Genomic DNA, 26291 nt, shown 5'->3' with positions numbered 1-26291 from the left:
GGTACCAGGTCATTCACAAGTGACTCTAAGAAATGCCAAGGCATGGACGAGGAGGTACTGGTATAGCAGGAACCCTGATGTGAATGATCACGTGGTCTCGATGCCAGTCCTCCCATAGTTTCCTAAGAAGGGGGCACCTGGAAGTGAGGGTCTTGGCCCACGACCCTAGAGCTTTTCTGTCAGCACCATGAGTCCCCACTCTAACCCGAGCCTTCAGGGAAATGAAACCTTGTCCCCCTCACAAAAAGGCATGCCCACCCTCACCCACGCGTGCACACACACACATACACGCGCGCGTGCACACGTTCACAGACCTGTTGTGCTAGAATGATGATAGGATCTCACTTTCCTCCTGCCAGAAGCAAATGAAGAGGGTTCATGTGAAAACCACAGAAGCCAAAGAGGAGGTCTGAGAAAGGAAGCCCCGGACTGTGAAAGGGACTGAGAATTGAGGAGGCAGAGGAAGCCGAGAGGCTGAGGAAGTGAAAAGGCTGAAGAAACTAAAGAGGCTGAGAAGGTTGAAGAGTCAGAGGCTGAGGATGCAGAGAGGTTGAGGAGGCAAGGAGAGTAAGGAAGCTGGGCCTGAGGTTGCAAAGAGGCAACGAGGCTGGGGAAGCTGAAGAGGTTGATGGGAATGGTAGTCTGAGGTGACAGAACAGAGTTATGGAAGAGGCTGTAGCAATTGAGGAGATTGAGAATGCTAAGGAAGCAGAGGAGACTGAGACTGCTGCAAGAAGAGGAGGGCAAGAAGCATTATCTGGCTGGAAAGGTGGGGTCCTGCAGTTGGGAGGGACATAGATCCAAGAGCAAGGGTCAAACGCACCCTTTCAGATGCTGTCAGCTCCAAACTTGCCCGGCTCTTTAGTAAACGAATGTAAACAAGAAGCCCCATTTCAACAAGCGTCACATAACAGCCCTGCTTCCTCTGACTCATTCTGTCTAATTTTCAAATACAAATACAGTAGTAATCTCATGTTTAGCTCCTATGAGTTGTAAATAGATATGCCCATTGTGCCATTCTTTGTGACCTTCATAACAACTTTTGCAGGTACAAATATAAAACATAAAATAATTTACCTTAAACTTTGTTGTATGAAGTGAATCATTTTGACAGATGACCATACTTTTAGGGTACTGAACATTAAAGTCTAAAATTCTATACTGGACTAGCAGTGAGAGAAAAAATAGATAAATGGGACCTCCTCAAAACTGAATATTTCTGTGCTTCAAAGGACTTTTTCAAAAGGGTGAAAAGGCAACCAACTCAATGGGAGAACTGCCACGTGGTCCAACAATCCCATTGCTAGGTATACACTCAGAAGATCTGAAAGCAGGGATGGGAACAGACATTTACACACCGGCATTATTCACAACTGTCGAAAGATAGAAACAAGTCAAGTGTCCACCAACAGATGAAATGGATAAACAAAATGTGGTGTGATGGTCAGGTTCATGTGTCATCTTGGCCAGGTGATGGTGCCTGGTTATTTGGTAAGGCAAACACTGGCCTGTCTGTTATTGTGAGGACATTTCATGGAGTTAACTCTTGACCACGCTGGCTGCACCCACAGCTGATTGCATTTGCATCTTCTGCAATGAGTCGTGCTTAATCTAATCACCAAAAGGCTTTTAAGGAAGATCACTCTTCTTGCTTCAGCCAGCAAGGCTCTCCTGATAGTTTGCTGAGGACCTTCACTGAAGCTGCCAGCTCACCTCCTGCCCTACAGAACTTGGATTCTTACATCTCCACAGTTACATGAAACACTTTTATAAATTTTGTATTTACAGATATCTCCTGCTGATTCTACCTCTCTAGAGAACCCTAGCTAATGCATGTGGTAGAGACATACGATGAAATATTATTAAAATAAAGCCCTGGCAGTAAGAAGGAACAAAGTCTGGAAGCACACAACAACATGGATGAACTTTGAGAACATAAAACTGAGGGAAATAAGTCAGACAAAAGAATAGATATTGTATGATTTCACCAATATGAATTAATTATAATATGTAAACTCATAGATATAAAATCTAGTATATAGGTTACCAGGAGATAGAATGAGGCTTGAGACGGGGAAGCAATTGCTTAATACATGCAGAATATTTAACTCAGTTAAACTTAAACACCTGGGAATGGATAGAGGAGATAGTAGCATATTATTGTGAGTATAATTAACAGGGCTGAATTGTGTGTGAATGTGGTTGAAAGAAGAAGTCTAGAGTTAGGCGCTTATGTGCCCAGAAGGTTAAAACATGGAAATGTGTAATACAATAAATCTTGTGGTGGACGATGACTGTGATTAGCAATACAAATATAAAAAAAGTTCTTTCATGAACTAGAACAAATGTATGACACCATTACAAGGAGTTAATAATGGAGTGGTATATGGGGGAAGTTTTACCTGTTGCAAACTATGGTACAGTTAACAGTAATCTCTTAATATTCTTTCATCAACAGTAACAAATGGACCACACCAATACTAGGAGTCAGTAATGGGGAATTCTACTTATTCTCTTTCAATAAGTAGAATATGCCAAGAAAGAATCAGCAGGAGATATCTGTAAATACAAAATTTATAAAAGTGTTTCATGTAACTGTGGAGATGTAAGAATCCAAGTTCTGTAGGGCAGGAGGTGAGCTGGCAGCTTCAGTGAAGGTCCTCAGCAAACTATCAGGAGAGCCTTGCTGGCTGAAGCAAGAAGAGTGATCTTCCTTAAAAGCCTTTTGGTGATTAGATTAAGCACGACTCATTGCAGAAGCACGACTCATTGCAAACTATGGTACAGTTAACAGTAATCTCTTAATATTCTTTCATCAACAGTAACAAATGGACCACACCAATACTAGGAGTCAGTAATGGGGGCAGGAGGTAAGGGGTCTTGGATGTTTTGTGTCTTTTTTTTATGTTGTTATTTTGTTTTGTTTTGTTTTTGAGTAATTAATGAAAATGTCCTAAAATTGATTATGGTGATGAATGCACAACTATGCGACAATACTGTGAGCCATTTAGTCTTTGCATGTATTATATAATGTGTGAATGTATCTCAATAAAATTACATTTTTAAAAATTCTGTGCTGGAGATGTGACTATTTTAGAGAGATATTTGGCAGTTCACCTATGAGACAGAATTCTACTTGCAAGTAATAACCGTATAAAGTAAAATAACTTCTCTTCTATAATAGAAATCATATCAAATAATTTGGGGGGGGATAGTGCTATTTGATCTGAACATAATCAGATCCAAAACTTAAGGTGGAGGTAGTCCCAATTGTTTGCTTAAATTATGTACTTGCCTATTGAAGCTAATTAGCATTTTCTGTCATAGATGCTAGATTGCTGAATGTCCTACTTCTTAATTTCAATCCCTCTGGAATGCATATTACATAGGCCAGGTATGTTGGAGCAGCTGACCCCATATCATAACATCACATTATATATTATCTCATAACTTCTAAAATTATAAAATTATATGTATAATATAAACTGAATTAGCTGACATTACCCTGACAAGGTCTAGGAACCAATCCTGTGTTAGTCAGGGTTCTCTAGAGAAACAGAACCAAGGGAAGATATCTGTATATATGAGATTTATAAAAGTGTCTCATGCCACTGTGGGAATGGAAGAGTCCAAAATTCACAAGGCAGACTATGAAGCTGGCAGCTCCAATGAAGGGTCTGGACAAACTCCACGGGAGAGGCTCGTTGACTGAAGAAGCAGCCAAAAGTCTCTCTTCTTCCTTAAAAGCCTTCAACTGATTGGATTATTCCACTGTGGGAGATGCCCCTTAGTTGAACGCAGATGTGATTGGCCACAGATGCAATCAACTGACTCATGATTTAATATACCAGCCAGAAAATATCCTGACCAGACAATTGGGCATCATAATTTGGCCAAGATAACACCAGAACCTAACCATCACACCTCCTAAAATAAATCTTTAAGTTCATTGGCTATGAATATTGGCTACTAATACTGAAATTCAACCAGTGTCAACACATTTCAAAGACCTATCAGAGTTGCCTCTATATCTTTCAATAAGTAGAATATGCCAAGAAAGAAGAAATTTTCTCCCAAGCTTCAAACAATAAGGAATGCTCTAGAGGTTCATAAGAAATTCCTTTATAAAAAAAAAAAAGTTATTATAGGATACAGGGCTCTTAGATTTTATGCAAGGGTGTGTTCCTACAGACTATATAATTTTAAACATTAATTGTAAACCTGAAAAATGATGGCCTTTATTTTTGCTTATCTGCTAAAGAAGAAATGCCATATAAAAATACTGAAATGCAATTTACAATTTATTAAGCAAACCAGTTTTGAATATGTGGGTCGTAATTATTTTCTAATTTTGGAAGATTTTCATTGTTTCAAATTTTGCATAGAAAATGTGACTTATTAATATCTTTATTATGCTCTATTTCAAATTTGAATAACTGAGAAATTTACTAAATTGTAAAGTTACATAAGAAACTGGAGAAAGTTACAGGAAGGAAAAAATAAAGACTCTGGAGAATACTCATTAAAGCAATCTAGCTTAACTAGTAAAATATTCCCCCCCCATAATATTTGCACTATATATAACAAAGAGCCAAAATCCCTAATAATATATAAAGAACTCATAAATCAGCAACAACAGAAAAAAGATAAACTAAGTTTTTAAAGTGGGCAAAAGAAACACTTTGAAAATCATTGCTTTTTTCTCTTTTCTTTGTATATATGTCATATTTAACAATAAAAAAACATTTAAAAAAAACAAGATTTCACAGAAGAAATGCAACCTACAAACATGAAAAGATGCTTGACATCAACAATGATCAAAGAAATTCAAATTAAAGCAATGATTAGGTGTCCCATTTCACCTTCAAATGGCAGAGATTGGAGAAAATTGATAAACTGCCACTGTTATCATAGATGTTGGGGGGAAAGGCTCTGATCCGTGCTGATGAGGGAGTAAATTAGTACAACCTCCAAAAGAGAATGATTTGGTAACATATATAAGAGCCAGAAATTTCACTACTGGGAAGTTGCCCTAAGGAAAAAATTAATCTCAAGTGACCAAATGTAGATACTCATTGTTAATGGGACCCAGGATCAGGCTGTTTGCTTCATCCACTCCGGCTGATTCAGGTTCCATCTTACATCAGCATCAACACCCAGCTCCACTCCTTTCACTGCCTTCCACAAGGAGTCCTCTAGGATGTCTGCATTTATAGTGAGATGGGTATGCTACGATGAGCACACTAGAATGTCTGCATTTATACTGAGATGGGAAATGGAGGCAGGGGTGTCCCACCTCTCAGAAGCATTTCACTAGAAAATTCCCCAAGATCCACCTTCATCTGGGCTTCCAACTCTCCCCTGACCACCCAGGCCCTTATTATTCAGAAGAGCTTCATCTTAAATCTGGTAGCTAGTCTTGCAAAACCAGGCCCCAGAGACAGATATCTACCCTACCCTATAGGCAGGGCTAATCGAAAATCTTCTCCACATAGAAGGTGGAATTTCTCATACTAGCTGCAAAACACACACAAAAAATCCCCGTTACTATATTTGTAATAATGAAAAACTGGCAAAAATCTAAATGGACATGTGTAGGCGATTAGATAAATAAATTATAATACATTTCTACAATGGACTAGTCTTTGAAAAGAATGAGCTGGTCAACTTTAAAATGGAATGATGGGGCAGGCCATGGTGGCTCAGCAGGTAAGAATGCTTGCCTGCCATGCCCGAGGACCCGGGTTCGATTCCCGGTGCCTGCCCATGAAAAAAAAAAAAAAAAAAGGAATGATGTCTGAGATGTACAACTAAAGGGAAAAACTTGCAGAGCAATATATATATATATACACCACCATCATATTGTTTTGTGCATTGAGGTACCCAAGTGCCTAGAACAAAGTAGGTGGTCGATAAACACATGTTGAATGGGTGAATATTTGGAAAGAGAAAGAACTAGGAGGCCTAGAACCCTGACTACCAAGTTGTCTACAATCTCCTAGCAGGTGGAAAATTGCCTGACCCCTGGTGTGTCCTTTAAAAATACACAATGGTTATCAGTATCTAACTCCAAGGCAGAAGGTCTTTTGAAGAAAGAGGTCAGTTTATACAATCTTATATTTCTCTTTTCTTACAAGCGTGTTATAGCATTTTGATAATTCATAATAGCAGAGGTAGTAGACAGAAATATTGCAGTTCTTGGAAAAATCTGAGTAAATATGACATACTACAATCTGCTATCCCCAATCTTTTCTTCAAGTTGTCCTCATTTTAACTACTTCACTTCAGCTTTTATGCTAAAGAACGAGTCCAGTCTAGATGATCCAGGAAAAAAACTTTAAAATTAGCATCTGAGTGATTATTTGACTATACCTGCTTGTACTAACAATCCTCTCCGTGTGGATTTCATGGTCCATAAGTACAAGTCTTAAATAACAAAAATTTTTAGTTACCCAAAACCTCCATTCTTCCAACACATAAGCTGGTGAAAGCTTTTAGTGTAGTATAAATGAACATTCAGTTATTATATTGAAACAATGTTACAGGGTGATGTTCAAAGCTGAGAGTTTACTTTTTTTTTCCTTTAAGCTGAGTGCTAACCCGACAGTGGTGGTAAGATAGTTGGCCCAAACTAAAGGCAGATTTCTGGGCCCTGCTACCCCAATCAGTGCCAGACCCTCACATTCACCCACCAAGACAAGTCTGTGAATCTCCTTAATTTTTCCTTCACTGCCACAGAGAATATCTTAACTAGTTCACCCTTTACCCCTTAGGTACCCCAAACGGCAAGGGAGTGATCTTCTCAAAACAAGCAAAATGTTTTCTTAAAAATCTCATTTTAGATTTACATAAAATTTAATAGAATTTAAATTTAATAAAAGCATTTACATGTATATATGTAATATATATATGTGTGCATTTGTTTCTATATAAAAGTATTTCCCCCAAAATCTCCCAATGAATCCAATGTTCCAAGAAGATAGGAATTGTTTCTCTGGTGGTTTCAAGTATCCCCAGCACGCTACCTGTGACTTAGTTTGAGAACCATGGCCCCACATCACTTCAGCTCAAACCTGATCCTTGAAATCTTCTGACATTTCTAGGACTCCAGGATCCATCTGCTTCAATCTTCTAGTCACATTATCTCCCTAACACATTGCTGCCCTGATCATTCTTTGGCTCAAAAAGCATAGGCACCCCTTATTTCCTTCTGTATTTGGTATGACCCCTTCGTCATGCTTTCAAGGATTTCCACAGAGGGGCTGCCCCTCCTTGTTACTGTAGCCTGGTGGTCCCACTCTCACAAATGGCCTCTCCATAAACACTATGTTTGCTCCACCTTTTTTTTTTTTTTTTTTTTTTTTTTTTTTTTTTTTTAAAGGAAAGACAGAGAGAAGGAAGGAAGGATAGAAGGAAGGAAGAGAAACATCTTTTAAACATTTTCTTGTTTTATTGTATTTTGTTTCTCCGTTTTCGTTACATGGGCTGGGGCCGGGAATCGAACCGAGGTCCTCCGGCGTAGCAGGCAAGCACTTTGCCCGCTGAGCCACCGCGGCCCGCCCTTTGCTCCACCTTTATGTCTCAGATTTCTTCCCCACTCTCCTCTAAATGTCCAAATCACGTTCTGCTAGACCCAACTCGTTTCCCTTCCCCTTAAAATTATTGGAATTTAATGATTCCCTTCTCTTCCAAAATGCTCTAACTCATGTAGTATGTAGTACGAGCCAAATGATTTGGCTATCACTTGATTTTTCTCCCCGACATTTTGATGCCTTATCCATGGTCCCTAAGCTCCCTCCTAAACCAACCCAGTAGCCCCTCTCCTTTTCTTACAACTCCAACTCCAAATGAATCCCCATCTCTCTTTCCATCCTGCTTTGATTTTAGTGTTCCCTAATGCCCACCTACTGATGCTGCCAGGTCCTGGGAAGTCCTGCACCCTGGTTGGGCACCCTCATATAACCACCTCATGGTGGGCTCGAAGTTTAGACTTTCTCAGGCAGATAGAGCATCAGTGACAACATTTCTGAATTCTCTACAATTCAGCTAAATGGATTAAGCATGTGCGGAGTCCCAGCTGTGTGGATGATGGCATTTGAGTCCTCCATTAACAGAGCTCACGGTCTTGTGGGGGCACAGTCATAATAGCCAGTGATTTTTTTTTTCTGTCTGGAATGTGAAGGTATCAGGATGGTCTCATAGAAAAGGTGACATTTGACCTGGGCCTTGAAAGGTGTATATGACTCAACTTGAAGTTGGAACTTTTGCTGGGTAGTGGGGTAGAGGGTGGGGAGGGGAGGGGAGTGATGAGCCACTCTGGACAGAGCCAGAGACATCACAGGAAAGGCCCCACCCTCTTCAGAAAAGCAAGCACCTTGGCTAATCAGTTGAAGACAGTTTTCATTAATTTTTTCTAGTTATGAAATGTTTTCCCAGTGTTAGATAAAAGAAGAAAGTATTTTGAATAGGACATGGGCATGTTCTCTTCCAAATCCTTACTGGGGCCAAATCCTTACACTTTGAAAGTAGATCCTTTTTTGTAAGTATCTGTTCTAGTTTGCTAGCTGCCGGAATGCAACACACCTGAGATGGATTGGCTTTTAATAAAAGGGGATTTATTTTGTTGGTTCTTCAGAGGAAAGGCAGTTAACTTTCCATGGAGGTTCTTTCTTACGTGGAAGGCACAAGATGGTCTCTGCTGGTCTTCTCTCCAGGCCCCTGGGTTCCAACAACTTTCCCCAGGGTGACTTTTTTCTGCATCTCCAAAGGCCTGGGCTGAGCTGCTACTGCTGAGATGAGGAATGCCAAGCTGCTAGGCTGTGCAACATTGCACTCTCTCATTTAAGCACCAGCCAATTAAGTCAAACTTCACTCATTGCAGCACACATGCCTCCTAGCTGACTGCAGATGTAATTAGCAACAGTTGAGGTTCACGTACCATTGGCTTATGTCCGCAGCAACAAGACTAGGTATGCTTACCTGGCCAAGCTGACAACTGAAGCTAACTAACACAGTATCCCAAAGCCAATTAGAAGATAATTTGGTGATTCATCATGTGGGTTACCAAACTGGTTCGTGCTCTATGGAATGAGTAAAATAGATGACAAAGCCATGAAACTGATCTTCTTGGTTCATAAATGTACTCTGAAGACAATTTTAAGTTAATGATCAAGCTGGAAATATAGGATTTATCCTGGACTACTCCCTCAGCCCCTACCTTCACTTCAATTTATGAGCCAAGATCTATAATCATTTCTTGAGTCATTGAAGGCTCCATTGTTTTTGCCACTTCACTCCTTCCCTTCACAGTTCACATCCTAAATTAACTATTGATTGAGTTTCACCTGGGTGAACCAAAGGGGTACAGTGTGACTAATATATGCTTTGGTTAGGTGAAGAGTGCAGGAAACTGGGTTGTCATTTTTAATCTTAATGACAAATGTTCAATTGTTACATTCTCGCAGAACACATGGAACTGTGGGCTTACATTTCACAATGTGTGTGTGTGTGTGTGTGTATATATATATATATATATATATATATATACCATGTCACATTTTGGATAGTTACATCACATTTCTGAGAGTTACAAAATTTTTTTCAACTCCCTCTGAGAATTTTTAGGGGATATATAACTGAAAAATCAGGATTTAAGAGTTGATTTTGATATAAATATTCCTTTCTGCTTTCTGGTATATGGTAGTAGACAAGGAAATGCCTGAAATCTCTGAATTGTAATCCAGCTGCCTTGATCTCTGATAATGGTTGTATAGCCCTTATCTTCTGCCCCTGTGATTGCAGAAACCTTGTGACTAACCTTCATCTGTACCTAGTAACCCAGTTTTTCAACTTCAGAGTCTTATAATCACTACAGATAGCCCCTGTTTGTTAATGATGAGGCTTGGGTCAGCCCAGAACTAACCCACCCCAAGTCCCAAATTATCTTGATAAGCAAGACTGGATCTAACCAAAGTGGGCCCTCCTGACATGTGTAGTAGCTTAGACTTCAACCTACAAGTCACTTATACCTCATTCCACCATTTTCTTTCATACATTCTGTGACTAAGCATGTAATCAATCTGCGCATGCTCAATAATCAGATCATACCTCTAATTATATCATCTGGAGCCACTGCCCATCTTGTCTCTAATAAAACTACCCGAATTACTGCAGTTCAGGGAGACAGATTTTTGGCCGCTAGGTCATCTGCTCTCCTAATACGCATCTAGTCATCAACTCTTTCTCCCTTTGAAACCCTGGTGTCTCAGGAGTTGGTTATTTAGCAACAGTCGGGCAGAAGAATCTATGGCCTTTGTCCAGTAACAGGTATATATTCCTTCTGGCACTTTTTATGGTGCCCCCTACCCTTGTTGTGCCTATGAGCTTCAGGAACCTCATACTTCTTCCTGTCCTCAGCCTTGTCCCCTACCCAATTCTTCCTCACTGCTGCCAGTGAACTTTCCAAGAACTTTCCATGATTTCTTATCATCTCAGTATGATAGGCAAGGTTCTCCATGCTTCTGCTCTGGCCTCTCTTCCCTTGCACAGTGAACTACTAACCTCTCTGTGAAACACACTCTCACTCCCCAGTGACTACACAAAGAACTATTATTTCCTCTGCCTGGGAGGCACTCAGTTCCCACTGCTTCGCCTCTCAGCAAACTCCAGCTCATATTTCAAGGCTGAACTCTACCATCATGCATTCTTTGCTATCTCCTTCTGGTTCTAAGCAGTCCTCCCTACTCCCACAAGGTCAGAGCACCCAGCACTCCCCTCCTCTAGAGTGGCTGCTACCTGCATTGTCAAGGTTGACTCAAGGGTTGCTTGCTTGCCCCCTTCAGGCAGCTCTTGGAGGACAAACCCTAGGCCTTTTCATATTTATATCCCCAGTAGTGCCTGGGTCAAAACAGGTACTCAACAAATGTTTGTTGAATGAATACTTCAAAGAATGAAAAGTTCTAAAAATGTTCTACCAACAATAGCATCTTAAAAATAAGCAGTTTCACAGGGGTAAGGAAGATACTGTATTTTAGAAACACACATACTCTTTGAGACCAATGGAAGAAAGGTTTATTTGATCTGGAACTGAAATTTTCTGTAGTGCATAATCTAATTCAACCTATCTGTATAGCGCATCTGAACAACTGGAACACAGGGAGCACAAAATGAGAAAGAGGTCTGTGGTAGTTAGATTCAGTTGTCAACTTGGCCAGGTGAGCGTACCTAGTTTTGTTGCTGTGGACATGAGCCAATGGTACGTGAACCTCATCTGTTGCTGATTTACAGCTGCAGTCAGCTAGGAGGCATGCCTGCTGCAATGAATGATGTTTGACTTAATTGGCTGATGCTTAAATGAGAGACCGCAATGTAGCATAGCCAAACAGCTTGGCATTCCTCATCTCAGCACTCGCAGCTCAGCCCAGGCCTTTGGAGATGCAGAAAGAAGTCATCCCGAGGAAAGTTGTTGGAACCCAGGGGCCTGGAGAGAAGGCCAGCAGAGACCATCCTGTGCCTTCCCACGTAAGAAAGAACCTCAGTGGAAAGTTAGCTGCCTTTCCTCTGAAGAACTGACAAAATAAATCCCCTTTTATTAAAAGCCAATCCATTTCTGGTGTGTTGCATTCCGGCAGCTAGCAAACTAGAACAAGGTCCTTTAATCCTGTATAGATTATTGTAATGCCTGGAAACATCCTAGAGTATATTAACCAGATAATCAAAAAATATTGGCAAAGTCCCCTGAGGCAGGGGAGAAAGACTATGGAACTATTAAACCTTACCATCAGGGAATCCCCTGATATTGTGTCAAACTTTGGGGACACCCAAGTCAATAGGCCATGCTCTTGATCATGAGGCTTACTCTTGTGAAGCTTATGTAGGTAGCATAGAAGCTTAGACTATCTATAGTTATGCCTAAGAGTTACTTCTAGAGGACCTCTGTTGTCACTCAGATGTGGCCTCAGTTTCTCTAAGCCCAACTCTGCAAGTGAAATCATTGCCCTCCCCCCTACATGGGACATGACATCCAGGGGTGAAAGTCTTCCTAGTGATGTAGGAGATAACTCCCAGGGATGAATCCAGACCTGGCACCATGGAATCAACAACTACATCCTGACCAAATGGGGGAAAAGAAGTGTAATTAATAAAGTATCAGCAGCAGAGCGAGTTCAAATAGAGTCAAGAGGCTACTCTGGAGGTTGCTCTTACACAAGCTTCAGTTAGACCTTGCTACCTACCATAATCTGCCAACCCACAATCAGGACCATTCCAGCCAATCCTAAAGAACACCTAGGGCAATTTATAAGATTCCACAAGGGTTCCAGACACTAGAGTAACTTGCCAGAAACCTACAACCTCCAGATGGGTCCCTGGTCCAGATAAGTCCTGAAACCTAGCCCAGCCTCTCCAGAACATCAGATAGTTCCATCTCCCTATCCCATATTAGTGACAAACCCTTCCAATATCAAAAATTTAAAATTGCCATAGCCCAAACAACCCCAATGAGAGGTATGGAAAGATCAAAGGTGATGGTGGAATTATATATAGAAGATAGGACTTAACAAATGAATATGAATGCTGAATCATTAATTGATATCTCTTTTAGTCTCCAGTATTTTAGAGCAGCTAGAAGTAAAAACCTAAAATTGTGAAAGTATAACCCATGTCAAAGTCTGAATTATGTTCTACAACTAATTGTGGTGCTGTGCTTTGAAATTTATAGCTTTTTTATATATATGTTATTGTTCACAAAAAAAAAAGAAGGGGGAAAAAAAGTCGATTGTGATGATAAAAAAGTATTTAAGCCCTCTAGCCTCCTATATTCCAGAACAGCTAGAAAGAAAAATATGAGAGGATCGTATGGTAGTCTGTGACAAAGTCTGGGATCTATCCTGTAACCACTTTTTGAAGAGTGCTTTGAAAACTATTGCTTTTTTTATTTCTTTGCTTTGTATATATGTTATACTATACAATAAAAAAAAAGTTTAAAGAAAAAGTAGTTTCCAAAAAAAATTTTTTAAAAAAGCAGTTTCCCAAAATCATTGCTATTAGGAATAAAATTATTCCAATATGTATATTTTTAAAAACAGTGTCATGATAGACCTCTATTGGATGCTGTGTGAAAACCAGTATTTTAAAAATAGAAATTAAAGGTTTTGGTGATATCATTCCCTGATTTTAAAAAAGATTAAAAATGTGTCATACTTAAACACCTAATAGTCACAACTAATAATTAGGCCAGAAATTATTTATCACCTTCATCTTTATGTTCCAGCCTCAGATAAAGAGAGAAATCAGAAGGTGTAGAAATCTGATGATTTTCAAGGAGTTGTTGGAAAATAAAAGAAAAAGAAATGCAAGTGTCTGATTTACTGATTTCATTGTAAGAACTTCACTGGATATGCATCAAACCAATACACTAGGAGATTCCTCCCTTCCCTTCTTTGCCTCCTCCTCCCCCACAGGGCCCTTCATCCTTCTAAGGTCAGCCCAGCAGAGATGATGGACAGTGAGCTCTCTCACACTGCTGGGCAGGCCCTGTGCTAAGTTGACTGCATGAGACTCACCTCCTCCCATATCCACTTCCTTGACGTAACTGCTCTGATGAAGAGTCATTTGGGGCACGACTGCTGCATGGATAGGAGTCACCCAACCCAGCTAGCCACACCCCTCATTTCCCCAAGGAGCTCATTTTGTCACTTTATTTCACCTATAAGCTGCCCTGAACTTTCATACTTATTCTTCCACATTTACCAAATACAAGCTGATGCCTGCAAACCTCTTTATAAACAGAAGTTGGCCCTTCTTATGTTCTCTTTCAAGGAAGATTTTGAGATATTTTCTGGTGTCCTGACCTGCAAGCTGATGTCCCTGGAAGGAAAGGCCAGGTTCCAGCCCAGACAGTGGTTCTTTTCAGGCTAGCACTTTTGGCACCAACTGTCCATCTGACCACACCCCTCCTTATGCCCTCTTGAGGGTGGGGTTTGGGGGACTTCTATGATCCCCACTTCCCACCCCCATAAACTAAAGAGGCAGCTTTCTCTCCTCCTGGACCCAGCTGGGTTCTGCATTTCACTGGCTCCTAGGGCTGCTATACTGACAGGGGTCTGATGACCCTGTCTGAATCTAATTCCATCCCAATGCCCTGTTATCCTGTTTTCCTCCCTCATTTTCCTAAAGCAATGGACTGAGTGGGTTAAGAGGTCAGGAAATCTGGACTGTGGGTAGGGCAGCCAGGATTACGGGTGCGTGAGCTGCATTCCACCAGGGTTGAAGGGAAGGATATAGCTCTTTCTCCCAGTCTTCTTTCAAGCACCTAGTGGATCCTGGCCAGGAAGTTTAAGAACGAGGGTCACAAAAACCAACCATTGCCCACAACCCCTGTGTAGTCAAAGAGAGAAATACTTGCATTAAGGGCCATGATTCCAGGAGAAACACACCTCCACCCCGGCCTGGCACATGTGCTGCCTTTCTCCCTCCATCTGGATAGCCTAGGTTCAAGAAAAAAAAAGCAACTTCAGGAAACATAGTAATGGATTTTATAATATCTTTTAGTGTTCTGGGAATAGAGTTACCTCACTCTCCTTAAGACACGTTTAACTTTCGAACATCTGACTGACCACTTTCAGAGCCACAGTTTGAAAGTAAAAACCTGCCTTTACCTCTAAATGCAGAGGATATCCAAATCTAATCTCCAGATCTAACTTTTCTATTTCTCCAGTAAATTCTATTATTCATAGCACGTCTAAGATTATACCGTTAGTACATTAAAAATTCACAAGAACAAAGTAAGACTTTTCAACAATGTGCTGACCTTGTGATGAAAGCGTGATGCATTTCCACCCTGATGAGTTTTCCAGAGTTTCCCATGTCGTGTGCTCTGCAAATGGGTTACCCAGATGCCAAGAATTTATCTCTTGCTGATAGAAGACTCTCCTGGTTTTCTCAGCATGCCATTTAAATACTGTCCTTTTCTACATGTGCCATGCTACAAAAAAAGGCTGGGCATTAGCTTAAGTGTTCTCTGTCTCCATGTCCCCTTTAATAGCCTGTTAGATTACGGATCTATGATCTACACATCCAGAAAATTTTCTTACAATTATTTGTGTTTTCCTACCCAAACCACCTCTATGTTTTATAAGGTGCTACTCATTTGGATACCCTGCTATGTTCAAATTAACTTAGCATGTCAGAAACAATACTTAATAAAAGTGTTATAATATTGAAAGAAATGGAAATAGTCTAAAATGCAAAAATAGAGAATAAAGTTAATGTGGTCAGACTTAATGGGCTATTATTATTTAAAATGATGACTATAAGGACTGTTAAAAGCAAAGTCTTCTGCTATAACAAAGGGGAGGAAATTACAAAAAAGTTACTAAAGGAAATTAGAAACAACCTAAATAGATGGAAAGATATTCCATGCTCATGAACAGGAAGGTTGAATATCGTCAAGATGTCAATCCAACCCAAACTGATCTACAGATTCAATGCAATACCAATAAAAATCCCACCAACCTACTTTGAGGACTCAGAAAAACTGGTCATCAAAATCATATGGAAGGGAAGGGTGTATGGGTAGTTCAGTGGTAGAATGCTCGCCCTTCATGCAGGAGACCTACGTTCGATTCCCAGACCATGTACCCCTAAAAAATACATATATATTATATGGAAGGGAAAGAGACCTCGAATAGCTAAAGATACCCTTAAAAAGAAGAGCAAAATGGGAGGTCTATCACTTCCTGACTTCAAAGCTTGCTATAAAGCCACAGCGGTCAAAACAGCATGGTACAAAGAAACACTGACCAGTGGAATAGAATTGAGAGTGTAAGAGATTGACCACCAAATTTATGGACATTTGATTTTCAATTAGGCCCCCAAATCCACCGAATTGGGACAGAATAGTCTTTTCAATAAATGGGCATATTCGTTTCCCAGTGCCTGTCCATGCAAAAAAAAGGAAGAAAAAAAAATGGACATAGGAAAACTGGATTTCAATAGCCAGAAGAATGAAAGAGGACCCCTTGATGAAAGAGGGGTCTTACATCCTATACAAAAATTAATTCAAAATGGATTACAGACCTAAATGTAAGAGCCAGTACCATAAAACTTCTTGAAACAAATGTAGGGAAACATCTTCAAGGTCTAGTAATAGAAAGTAGCTTCTTAAACTTCACACCTAAAGCACAAGCTGTGAAAGAAAAAATAGACAAATGGGAACTCCTTAAGATCAAGAGCTTCTGTGCCTCAAAGGACTTTGCTAAAAAGGTAGAGAGGCAGCCAACTCAGTGGGAGAAAACATTTGGAAACTACATACTGGATAAAGGCTTTATTCCTGTGTACATAAAGAAATTATACAGCTCACCAACAAAAGAACAAACAACCCAATTATAAAATGGACAGAGGAGATGAATAGGCACTTTTCTGAAGAGCAAATACAGATGCTAAAAAGCACATGAAAAACTGCTCATCTTCATTGGCTAAAAGGGACATGCAAATTAAGACGACAATGAAATATCACCTCACACCTATAAGAATTGCTGTTATTAAACAAACAGGAAACTATAAATGTTGGAGAGGATGTGGAGTAATTGGAACACTTATTCCCTGTTGGTGGGATTGTAAAATGGTTTAGCCACTGTAGAAATCTGTTTGATGATTCCTCAGAAAACTAAATACTGAGCTGCCCTATGACCTGGCAATACCAATATTCAGTATATGTCCAAAAAAGTTGAGAGCAGTGACACAAACAGACATTTGCACACCAAAGTTCATAGCAGCACTACTCACAACCGGAATTGGTGGAAACAATCCAGGTGCCCATCAACAGAGGAGTGGATAAACAAAATATGGTATATACATACGATGCAATATTATGCAGCATTTAGACAAAATGATGTCCCAAAACATATGACAACATGGATGAAACTTGAGGACATAATGCTGAGTGAAGTCAGACACAAAAGGACAAATTCTGTATGATTCCATTATTATGACTTTGATAAAGCTGCCAGTGTTTTGGAGCAGCTAGAAAGAAAAATCTGAGTTGAGGAAATGTTAGCCCAAAACAAACTCTGGGAACTGTTCTGCTGCTGCTTGTTGAAATGTGTTTTGAAAATTATTGCTTTTTTTCTTTGCATATATATTTTATATTTTACAATTCAAAAAATTGTCCAAAAAAGTTATAGGCAGTTATAGTAATATTAGATAAAACAAATTCCTAGAAAAAAATTAATTGACTCCAATATCTTAGAACAGCTAGAAGTAAAAACCTAAAATTGTAGAATTGTAACCTATACCAAATTCTGAAATCTGTCTACAACTAATTGCTGTGCTGTGCTTTGAAATTTGTTGCTTTTTTGTATATATGCTATTTTTCACAAAAGAAGAAGAAAAAAGTCGATTGTAATGATAAAAAAAAAAATTTATTCCTTCTGGCCTCCTATATTCTGGAGCAGCTAGAAGGAAAAATCTGAGATGATGGTATGGTAGCCCATGACAAATTCTGGGATCTGTCCTGAAACTACCTGTTGAAGAGTACTTTGAAAATTATTAATTTTTCTTTCTTTGCTTTGTATATATGTTATATTATGCAATTTAAAAAGTTAAAAAAAAATTAAGGGGAAGAAAGTAAGAAAAATAGCTGAATACAAAGTATAATTACAACTCTGCTTTAAAAGCTAATCTGTGCATTGGAAAAATAAAAAGACATCAAGGAAATAAAACAGAATGCACTAGAATTTTGTAGTTTATTTTTCTTTTCTCTGTTTTCTAAATTATCTTTAATATGTAGGCATAATTTTTATGATGAAAAAATAAGCAGAATAAACTTTTAAAAGCAAAATACCATTTTCTATTGCAAAGGTCAAGCCTTGTCAGTCTCCCAGCCAAATCCAAAGGCATCAACATCCTCTTTTCTCTGTGACCATCTTTGTGCTGGTGTGAAAGGATGTATGCCCCCTAGAAAAGCCATGTTTTAATCTAAATCCCATTTTGTAAAGGCAGAATAATCCCTATTCAATACTATATGGTTGAATCTGTAATTAGATCATCTCCCTGGAGGTGTGATTTAATCAAGAGTGGTTGTTAAATTGGATTAGGTGAAAACATGCCTCTACCCATTTGGGTGGGTCTTGAGAAGTTTCTGGAGTTCTATAAAGGAGGAAACATTTTGGAGAATGAAGGAGATTTGGAGAGAGCAGAGAATGTTGCACCACCATGAAGCAGAGAGTCCACGATCCAGCGACCTTTGGAGATGAAGAAGGAAAATGCCTCCCGGGGAGCTTCATGAAACAGGAAGCCACAAGAGAAAGCTAACAGATCACACTGTGTTTGCCACGTGCCCTTCCAGCTGAGAGAGAAGCCCTGACTGTGTTCACCATGTGCCTTCTCACTTGAGAGAGAAACCCTGAACTTCATCGACCTTCTTGAACCAAGGTATCTTTCCCCGGATGCCTTTTATTGGACATTTCTATCAACTTGCTTTAAATGGGACATTTTCTCAGCCTTAGAACTGTAAACTAGCAACTTATTAAATTCCCTGTTTTAAAAGCCATCCCATTTATGGTATATTGCATTCAGGCAGCTAGCAAACTAGAACAATCTTCAACTCCCTTCTTTCCTTCAACTCCTATCAAATCTTCCACCATGACCCAAAACCTCTCCCCCTGGAGCTCATTCAGATTCTCCATTTCAACTTCCTCAGTCCCCAGTCTGCCCCTGGCCTTACACCTCCCATCTAGACTCCCAGCTAGTAAGCTTCCTAGCTGACTATTATCTCATCTCTTGCCCATGAAAAGGCTGCTGTACAGTCACCAATACAGGCTTCAATAAATGCTGCTTACATTGCACAACACTCTCCTGCCCCAAAACCCTTTGTTTTTAAACCCACATCTTCTTATCTGACTTTTGAGACACCCCCTCCCACCTACTCACCTTTTCTTCTCCAACTTTGCCAACTTTATATCCTGATACTTTCCATTCCAACCAAAGGAATCTTACCATTGCCTAAGCATAACTTGCTGTTCCCAGCTCATTACTATTCCCATCTCTGCACATGCCACCCCCTAGAAAGTCTCTTCCCCAGGCAATCCTTCTTTAAGCCAGTGGTTCTCAACCAGGGTGATTTCATCACCCCCAGGGAACATTTAGCAATATCCAGAGATATTTTTGGTTGTCACAATGGAGGCATATTATCCATACAGGATAGGCTGCCACAACAAAGAATTATCTGGCCAAAAAATGTCATCCATTTAAATTCAACTGACTTAAATTCAACTGCGGTTCATCTTTTTGGATGAAGAAATTGTCTCAAATAAACCATCACAAACTCTGATCATTCCTTTGCTTTACATTAACTAAGAATTACAGACTGCCCAATATTGACTTGTACATGAGTATTAAAATCGTAAAATCTCAGGACTGGAAAAGACTTTAAAAGTCATCTAATCCAACCACATCCTTGTAAACATTGTTTTCTAAAAATCTTCCATGTGAAAAAGTTGCCATGTGAAAAGTTTTCTCAATCAGATTATAAGCTATTCCATTAAATCCTTTTAGTCATGTGTTCTGCAAACATTTATTGAGCACCTACTATGTGCTAAGTACCATCCTGGGCAGTAGGGACAGAGTAATAAATAGGCATTATCTCTGCTCTTGTAGAAATTAAATCTAGTGGGATAGATATATTAAAAATAATAATGTAATTTTCAATGTGATAAATATTTTGATGGGAAGAATATGTTTTAGCTAATAATGGGGGGATGCCTAACCTGATCTGGGGCACCCTTCCCTAAGGATAGGACATTTAAGCACATATTAGGCACTCGATTCGTTGAATAAATAAAGGAGAGTCCTGAAAGGTAAACAGAAGTTATCCGGGGAAAGTGTGCAGAGGAGGGAGGAAGACAGCAACAGCAAGGGAGCCAAATGGTCCTAATGTGTCTGAAGGTGCCTATGAGACATGTAAGTAGAGATACCAGGTGACCATTGGATGTACGTGGCTGGAGCTCAGAGAGGAAACATCATGCCCAAGGAACAACAACTCCGACATATAAATAAGGTAGAGGGGGCAGCAAGAGACTGATGAATAGAGGCCGGAGACATAGGCAGAAAACCAAGGAAAGGGTGTTATTAGATGAAAGCTTTTCAAGAAATGAAGCCGACCAGATTGCCAAACTGACCTGGAGGCCCATCCTCTTATGGCCCACCTCGCCTCGGAGTTTTGAATTGGGCGAGACTGATCATATAGCCATCCTATAAGAACAACCCACTGTTTTTTATATTTCGAATTAATTTAAAATCTTTCTTCCTCACAAATTTCCTACCACAAAGCTAACCATTTTGATCTGAGTATCAGTCAAAGATAGATTTTGTGGTATTTGGATTTATATTACACTCAAATTAATCAGACTACATGTGACTCTCATTTTGAAAGGTAAATCAACTACTTTTAGATTCCTCTTAGGTCCTGGTGCCACAATGTTCCATCAACAAGAAAGAGTTTGGAACTGCCTTAGTGGCTTGATAAACAAAAGATACCCCTGGCAACGTGCAATTGGTTCTTGATTATTTGCGCCAGTGAGAAGTAGGGCTAGCATGAATAAAATCAATGGAGTCTAAAATTCTATGTTCAATCTTTTTTTTTCCTAACTAAATCTTCAATTTAAAAAAAAGTACTAAATATGGTGGCTCAGTAGCAGGATTCTCACCTGCCATGCTGAAGACCCAGGTTCAATTCCTGGAGTCTGCCCCTATAAAAAAAAAAAAAAGTACTAAATAGTAGCAAATTTTATGGTGATCTCACTCTTGGTTTCCTTCCATCCTGGTCTGGAAGGGATGAACCTTTTGAAAAGCCATCTGGAAGGGGGGAAAAGGCAAGAATACGGTGCCCAGATAAACTATAAATTTAAAAATCAACTTTTCAGTGGTGTAAATTACAGTTATCTCTTACATTTCAGATTAGACCCCCAAAGAGTGTTTCAACTTCCAATTCTTTTAGATTGAGCTTTCATTGAGCATGTACCTACTACATGACTCATGTTAGAATTATGGAATGTGAAAAACATGGTTTTGAGCTCTGGGGACTAAGACTCTTACCACTGAGATGACAGGCTAACAAGCTGAGAGCAACAAATCTAACAGAGGCAAAAACAAAATAGTGGAAGCACAGAGGAGAGAATCCATCATTCTGATGTGTGTGGCAACTGAGGAGGGAGGGGTGGGTTAGGAAAGGCTTCATGGAGGATCAGCAGAAGTAGGGGAAGATCATTCCGGGTGAAGGAAGAGCAGGAGCACCAACCTTCCAGTTACTTTGTGAGCTGAGAAGACTTAATGATTGATTTGGGTGAAACATGCAGATGCATGAGGCAAATGGTGAAAGAGTAGGTAGGAAAATCAGTTGGGGTCAAACCATGGGAAGGTCTTGAAGACCATAACAAAGAATATGGATTTTATGTTTAAAGACAAAAGAATTATTATTGATAAAGACAATAGAAAAGCTTTCTGATAACCAAAATAACAAGACTGCTTCGTGTGTTAGAAATAAAAGTTGTGGCAGCAATGTAAACTGTGGGTTTAAGATCGCACAGACTGAAAGCAAGGAAAACCCCATGTGCAGGTTTCAAAGGATTATGTACCCTAGAAAAGCCATACTTTAATCCTGATCCATCTCATGGAGACAGCCATTTCTTTTAATCCCTATTCAGTACTGTAGGTTGGAAGCTTGATTAGATTATCTCCACAGAGATGTGACTCACCCAATTGTAGGTGTTAACCTTGGATTAGAGGGAGCTGTGATGCCACCCATTCCAGGTGGGTCTTGATTAGTTTACTGGAATCCTTTAAAAGAGGAAACATTTTTTGGAAAGAGCAGCAGAACCACAAGAACCATGAAACCCCATGCAGCCAGAGACCTTTGGAGATGAAGAAGGAAAATGCCCCTGGGGTAGCTTCATGAAACAAGAAACCTAGAGAGAAAGCTAGCAGACATTGCCATGTTCACCATGTGCCTTTCCAGTTGAGAGAGAAACCCTAAACTTCATTGGCATTTCTTGAGTGAAGGTAACCTCTTGTCGGTGTGGTAATGAGAGAAACTCTTGTCTTGAAGGACAATGAATTGGGACATTTCTATAGACTTGCTTTAATTGGGACATTTTCATGGCCTTAGAACTCTAAACTAGCAACTTAATAAAGTCCCCCTTTTAAAAGCTGTTCCATTTCTGGTATATTGCATTCCGGCAGTTAGCAAACTAGAAGAAAAGATAAGGCAATTTTTAACTCCAAGACAGACAAAAAATGCAAAAAAGGAATTGTAACCATCTTATACTACTTGGTTCAGCCATAATGATGTAATCACTTAATACTGATTTTAAAAAGAAAATCTGTGTTACATCCATTTTGAGAGGAAATAGGATGTAAGAGATTGATCATAATGGAAAGTGGATACTATTAGTTAAATTTGATAAATCAAGAATATGTAGAATATGTACATTATTTAGGTAGATAGATGTGAGTACCAGAAAAAAAATTTTACTAAATTAGAAGTACAGACTTTGGGATAGCAGGAGGAGGACAATGCTATTTGTGTTATAAGACTTTTTGTTTTATTTTATTAAAAAAAAAACTTCTATACTAATTTAATAAAAATTAAAATTTAAAAGAAAATTGCAGGCAGAAGGTAGTTTGGCAGATAGTCTCATTAGCTTACTCCTTTCTGACCGCAGATGCTGCTGAGGACACACCATTGAAATTATCCCCCCACTGCTGTCATGTCCTAGTCAGAGTCTCCTAAAGAACCTGGACAGCTGCAGACGCTCTTCTTCAGAGGGATAAGCTTTGAAACAACCAATGAGAGTCTGTGGAGCCATTCTGAGCAATGGGGAACACTCACGGACTGTATGGTAATGAGAGATCCAGACACCAAACGCTCCGAGGCTTTGGGTTTGTCCCCTACACCCCTGCGGAGGAGGTGGATGCAGCCATGAATGCAAGGCCACATAAAGTGGATGGAAGAGTTGTGGAACCAAAGAGGACCATCTCAAGAGAAGACCCTCAAAGAACCAGGTCCCCACTTAACTGGGGAAAAGGTCTTTATTGGTGGCATTAAAGAAGAAACTGAAGAGCATCACCTAAGAGATTATTTTGATCAGTATGGGAAAATTGAAGTGATTGGAACGATAACTGACTAAGGCAGCAGCAAGAAGAGAGGCTTTGCTTTTGGAACCTTTGACGACCATGACTCTGTGGATAGGATTGTCATTCAGAAATACCATACTGTGAAAGGCCACAACTGTGAAGTAAGGAAAGCCCTGTCTAAGCAAGAGATGGCCAGTGCTTCATCCAGCCAAAGAGGTTGAAGTGGTTCTGGAAACTTCGGTGGTGGTCGTGGAGGTGGTTTTGGTAGGAATAACAATTTTGGTTGTGGAGGAAACGTCCGTGGTCATGGTGGCTTTGGTGGCAGCTGAAGTGGTGGGGATATGGTGGCAGTGGCGATGGCTATAATGGATTTGGTAATGATGGAAGCAATTTTGGAGGTAGCAGAAGCTACAAAGATTTTGGCAATTACAACAATCAGTCCTCAAATTTTGAACCCATGAAAGGAGGAAATTTTGGAGGCAGAAGTTCTGGCCTTTATGGTGATAGAGGCCAATACTTTGCCAAACCAAAAAACCAAGGTGGCTATAGTGGTTCCAGCAGCATCAGTAGCTATGGCAGTTGCAGAAGATTTTAATTCCAGGAAACAAGGCTTAGCGGGAGAGGAGAGCCCCGAAGTGACAGGGAAGCTACAGGTTGCAACAGATTTGTGAACTCAGACAAGCACAGTGATGACAGGGCCTAGCTGCTACAAATAAGACATGTTTTGGGCAGTACTCATGTATGGGCAAAAAAAAACAAGAAGATTGTATTTGTGACTAATTGTATAACAGGTTTTTTTAGTTGCTGTTCTATGGAAAGTGCAAAGCATTCCAACAAAGAGGGTTATTTATCTTTGTTCGGTTGGTTGTTTGTTTTGTTTTGTTTTTTTATTAATTAAAAAAAATTAACTAACAAAACATTTAGAAATATTCCATTCTACATATATAATCAGTAATTCTTAATATCATCACATAGTTGCATATTCATCATTTCTTAGTACATTTGCATCGATTTAGAAAAAGAAATAAAAAGACAACAGAAAAAGAAATAAAATAATAGAGAAAAAAAAACTATACGTACCATACCCCTTACCCCTTGCTTTCATTTACCACTATTTCAAACTGAATTTATTTTAACATTTGTTCCCCCTATTATTTATTTTTATTCCATATGTTCTACTCTTCTGTTGATATAGTAGCTAAAAGGAGCATCAGACATAAGGTTTTCACATTCACAGAGTCTCATTGTGAAAGTTATATCATTGTTCAATCATCATCAAGAAACATGGCTTCTGGAACACAGCACTACATTTTCAGGCAATTCCCTCCAGCCTCACCACTACATCTTGAACAACAAGGTGATATCTACTTATCTACTTAATGCATAAGAATAACCTCCAGGATAACCTCTCGACTCTGTTTGGAATCTCTCAGCCATTGACACTTTGCCTCATTTTACTCTTCCCCCTTTTGGTCGAGAAGGTTCTTTCAGTCTGGTTGTTTGTTTTGGGGGGCTGCATGGTCCAGGATTCAAACCCAGGGCTCACACATGAAAGGTGGGCATTCTAACCCACTGAACTACCCGTGCACCCCCAACAAAGGGTTTTAATGTAGGTTTTTTAGCTCCTGTGCTGGCTTGAAAGGATGTATGGACCCTAGAAAAGCCACGTTTTAATCAAAATCCCACTTCGTAAAGGCAGAATAATCCCTATTCAATACGGTATGTCTGAAATTGTAAACTGATCATCTCCCTGGAAATGTGATTTAATCAAGAGTGGTTGTTAAACTGGATTAGGTGATGACATGACTCCACCCATTTGGGTGGGTCTTGATAAGTTTCTGGAGTCCTATAAAAGAGGAAACATTTTGGAAAATGAAGAGATTCAGAGAGAGCAGAACAGAATGATATATCCACGAGAAGCGGAGTCCACCAGCCAGCAACCTTTGGAGATGAAGAAGGAAAATGCCTCCCGGGGAGCTTCATGAAACAGGAAGGCAGGAGAAGAAGCCAGCAGATAAGGCTGTGTTCACCATGTGTCTTTCCACTTGAGAGAGAAACCCTGAACTTCATCAGCCTTCTTGAACCAAGGTATTTTTCCGGGGATGCCTTTGATTGAACATTTCCATGGAATTGTTTTAATTGGGACATTTTCTCGGCCTGAGAACTGTAAACTTGCAACTTATTAAATACCCCTTTTTCAAAAGCCATTCGGTTCCTGGTGTATTGCATTCCCACAGCTAGCAAACTAGAACAGCATCCATGCTGTTAATTGCTAAATGTAATAGTCTGATCATAACCCTGAAAAAATATGTCTTTTTTTAAATGTGCTATGTAAAGTTAGTCTACTCTGAAGCCATCTGGATAAACTGCCCCAACAGTATGAAGTTAGACTTCCTGCAGGGTGATGGCAGGTTCCATTCAAAATTCACTTAGGAGGAAGGGCCGCCATGACCGCCGGAGCCACGCGGCTAGCGAGCGAGCCTCCCAGACCCCTGGGTGAGAGCCCGTCGCCTCCGCGATGCTCATGCTGCACCTCACGGCTTGCGGGCCTTGGGCCTGGGTGTGCAGGAAGCTTGTTCTCCATCTTGAGCTACGCCTGCGGGCGGGTACCTGATGAGCCCTTGTGATGAGGCCACTTGGGTGAAGATGTGGCACAAGGGCATGAGCCCAGCAGGGAGCCGTCCTCCCGCGAAGGGGCTGGATGTGGAAGGAGGAGAGCCCCACCAGTGAGCCCCACCAGGGAGCCCCGAGGACAGCAGGTAGTGACCCGAGGCCGCCACCAGCCTGACAGCGGGCCTGTGGACTCCTGCCCGCGCAGCGCATGAACTGGAAATTGAACCCGGGTCTCTCACATGGCAGGTGAGAATTCTACTACTGAACTACCCTTGCACCAGCCTAGTTGAAGATTTTTAAGGAAGAAGAGAGAGACTTTCACTGCTTCTTCAGCCAGCAAGCCTCTCCTATGGAGTTCGTCCATATCCTTCCTTGGAGCCGCCAGCTTCACAGCCTGCCCTGCGGATTTTGGATTCTTCCATTACCATGGCTGCGGAACGACTGAGAAAAAAGAGGGAAAAAAAAGTCCTGCCTCTTTAAGCTCCTCTGCCACCTTTCCCAGAAGGGTCTGGAACAGTGGTCGCCCTCAGAGCCAGCCCCATCTATCT

At 40.2% G+C, this 26291-nt stretch overlaps 1 long non-coding RNA gene and 1 pseudogene across 2 annotated transcripts in view; one reads left to right on the top strand and one right to left on the bottom strand.

Annotated features, from left to right (window-relative positions):
- Positions 1 to 17145, bottom strand: part of LOC143655663 (uncharacterized) — a 52012-nt gene extending 34867 nt beyond the window's left edge. For both annotated transcript variants that reach the window (XR_013162207.1, XR_013162208.1), the window contains exons 1-2: positions 14810 to 17145; positions 14401 to 14486 (exon numbers count right to left, since the gene is read on the bottom strand). This is a non-coding gene — a long non-coding RNA (uncharacterized LOC143655663). The remainder of the gene's footprint in view (positions 1 to 14400; positions 14487 to 14809) is intronic.
- A 5618-nt stretch (positions 17146 to 22763) lies between these two features.
- LOC143654834 (heterogeneous nuclear ribonucleoprotein A1-like) lies at positions 22764 to 23824 on the top strand (annotated as a pseudogene).
- The last annotated feature ends 2467 nt before the right edge of the window (positions 23825 to 26291 follow it).

This window comes from Tamandua tetradactyla, chromosome 14, assembly GCF_023851605.1.
Source record: "Tamandua tetradactyla isolate mTamTet1 chromosome 14, mTamTet1.pri, whole genome shotgun sequence".
In the NCBI taxonomy this organism is placed as follows: domain Eukaryota; kingdom Metazoa; phylum Chordata; class Mammalia; order Pilosa; family Myrmecophagidae; genus Tamandua; species Tamandua tetradactyla.
The sequence above is the reverse complement of the archived record's forward strand: the minus strand, read 5'-3'. Positions and strand labels throughout refer to the sequence as shown.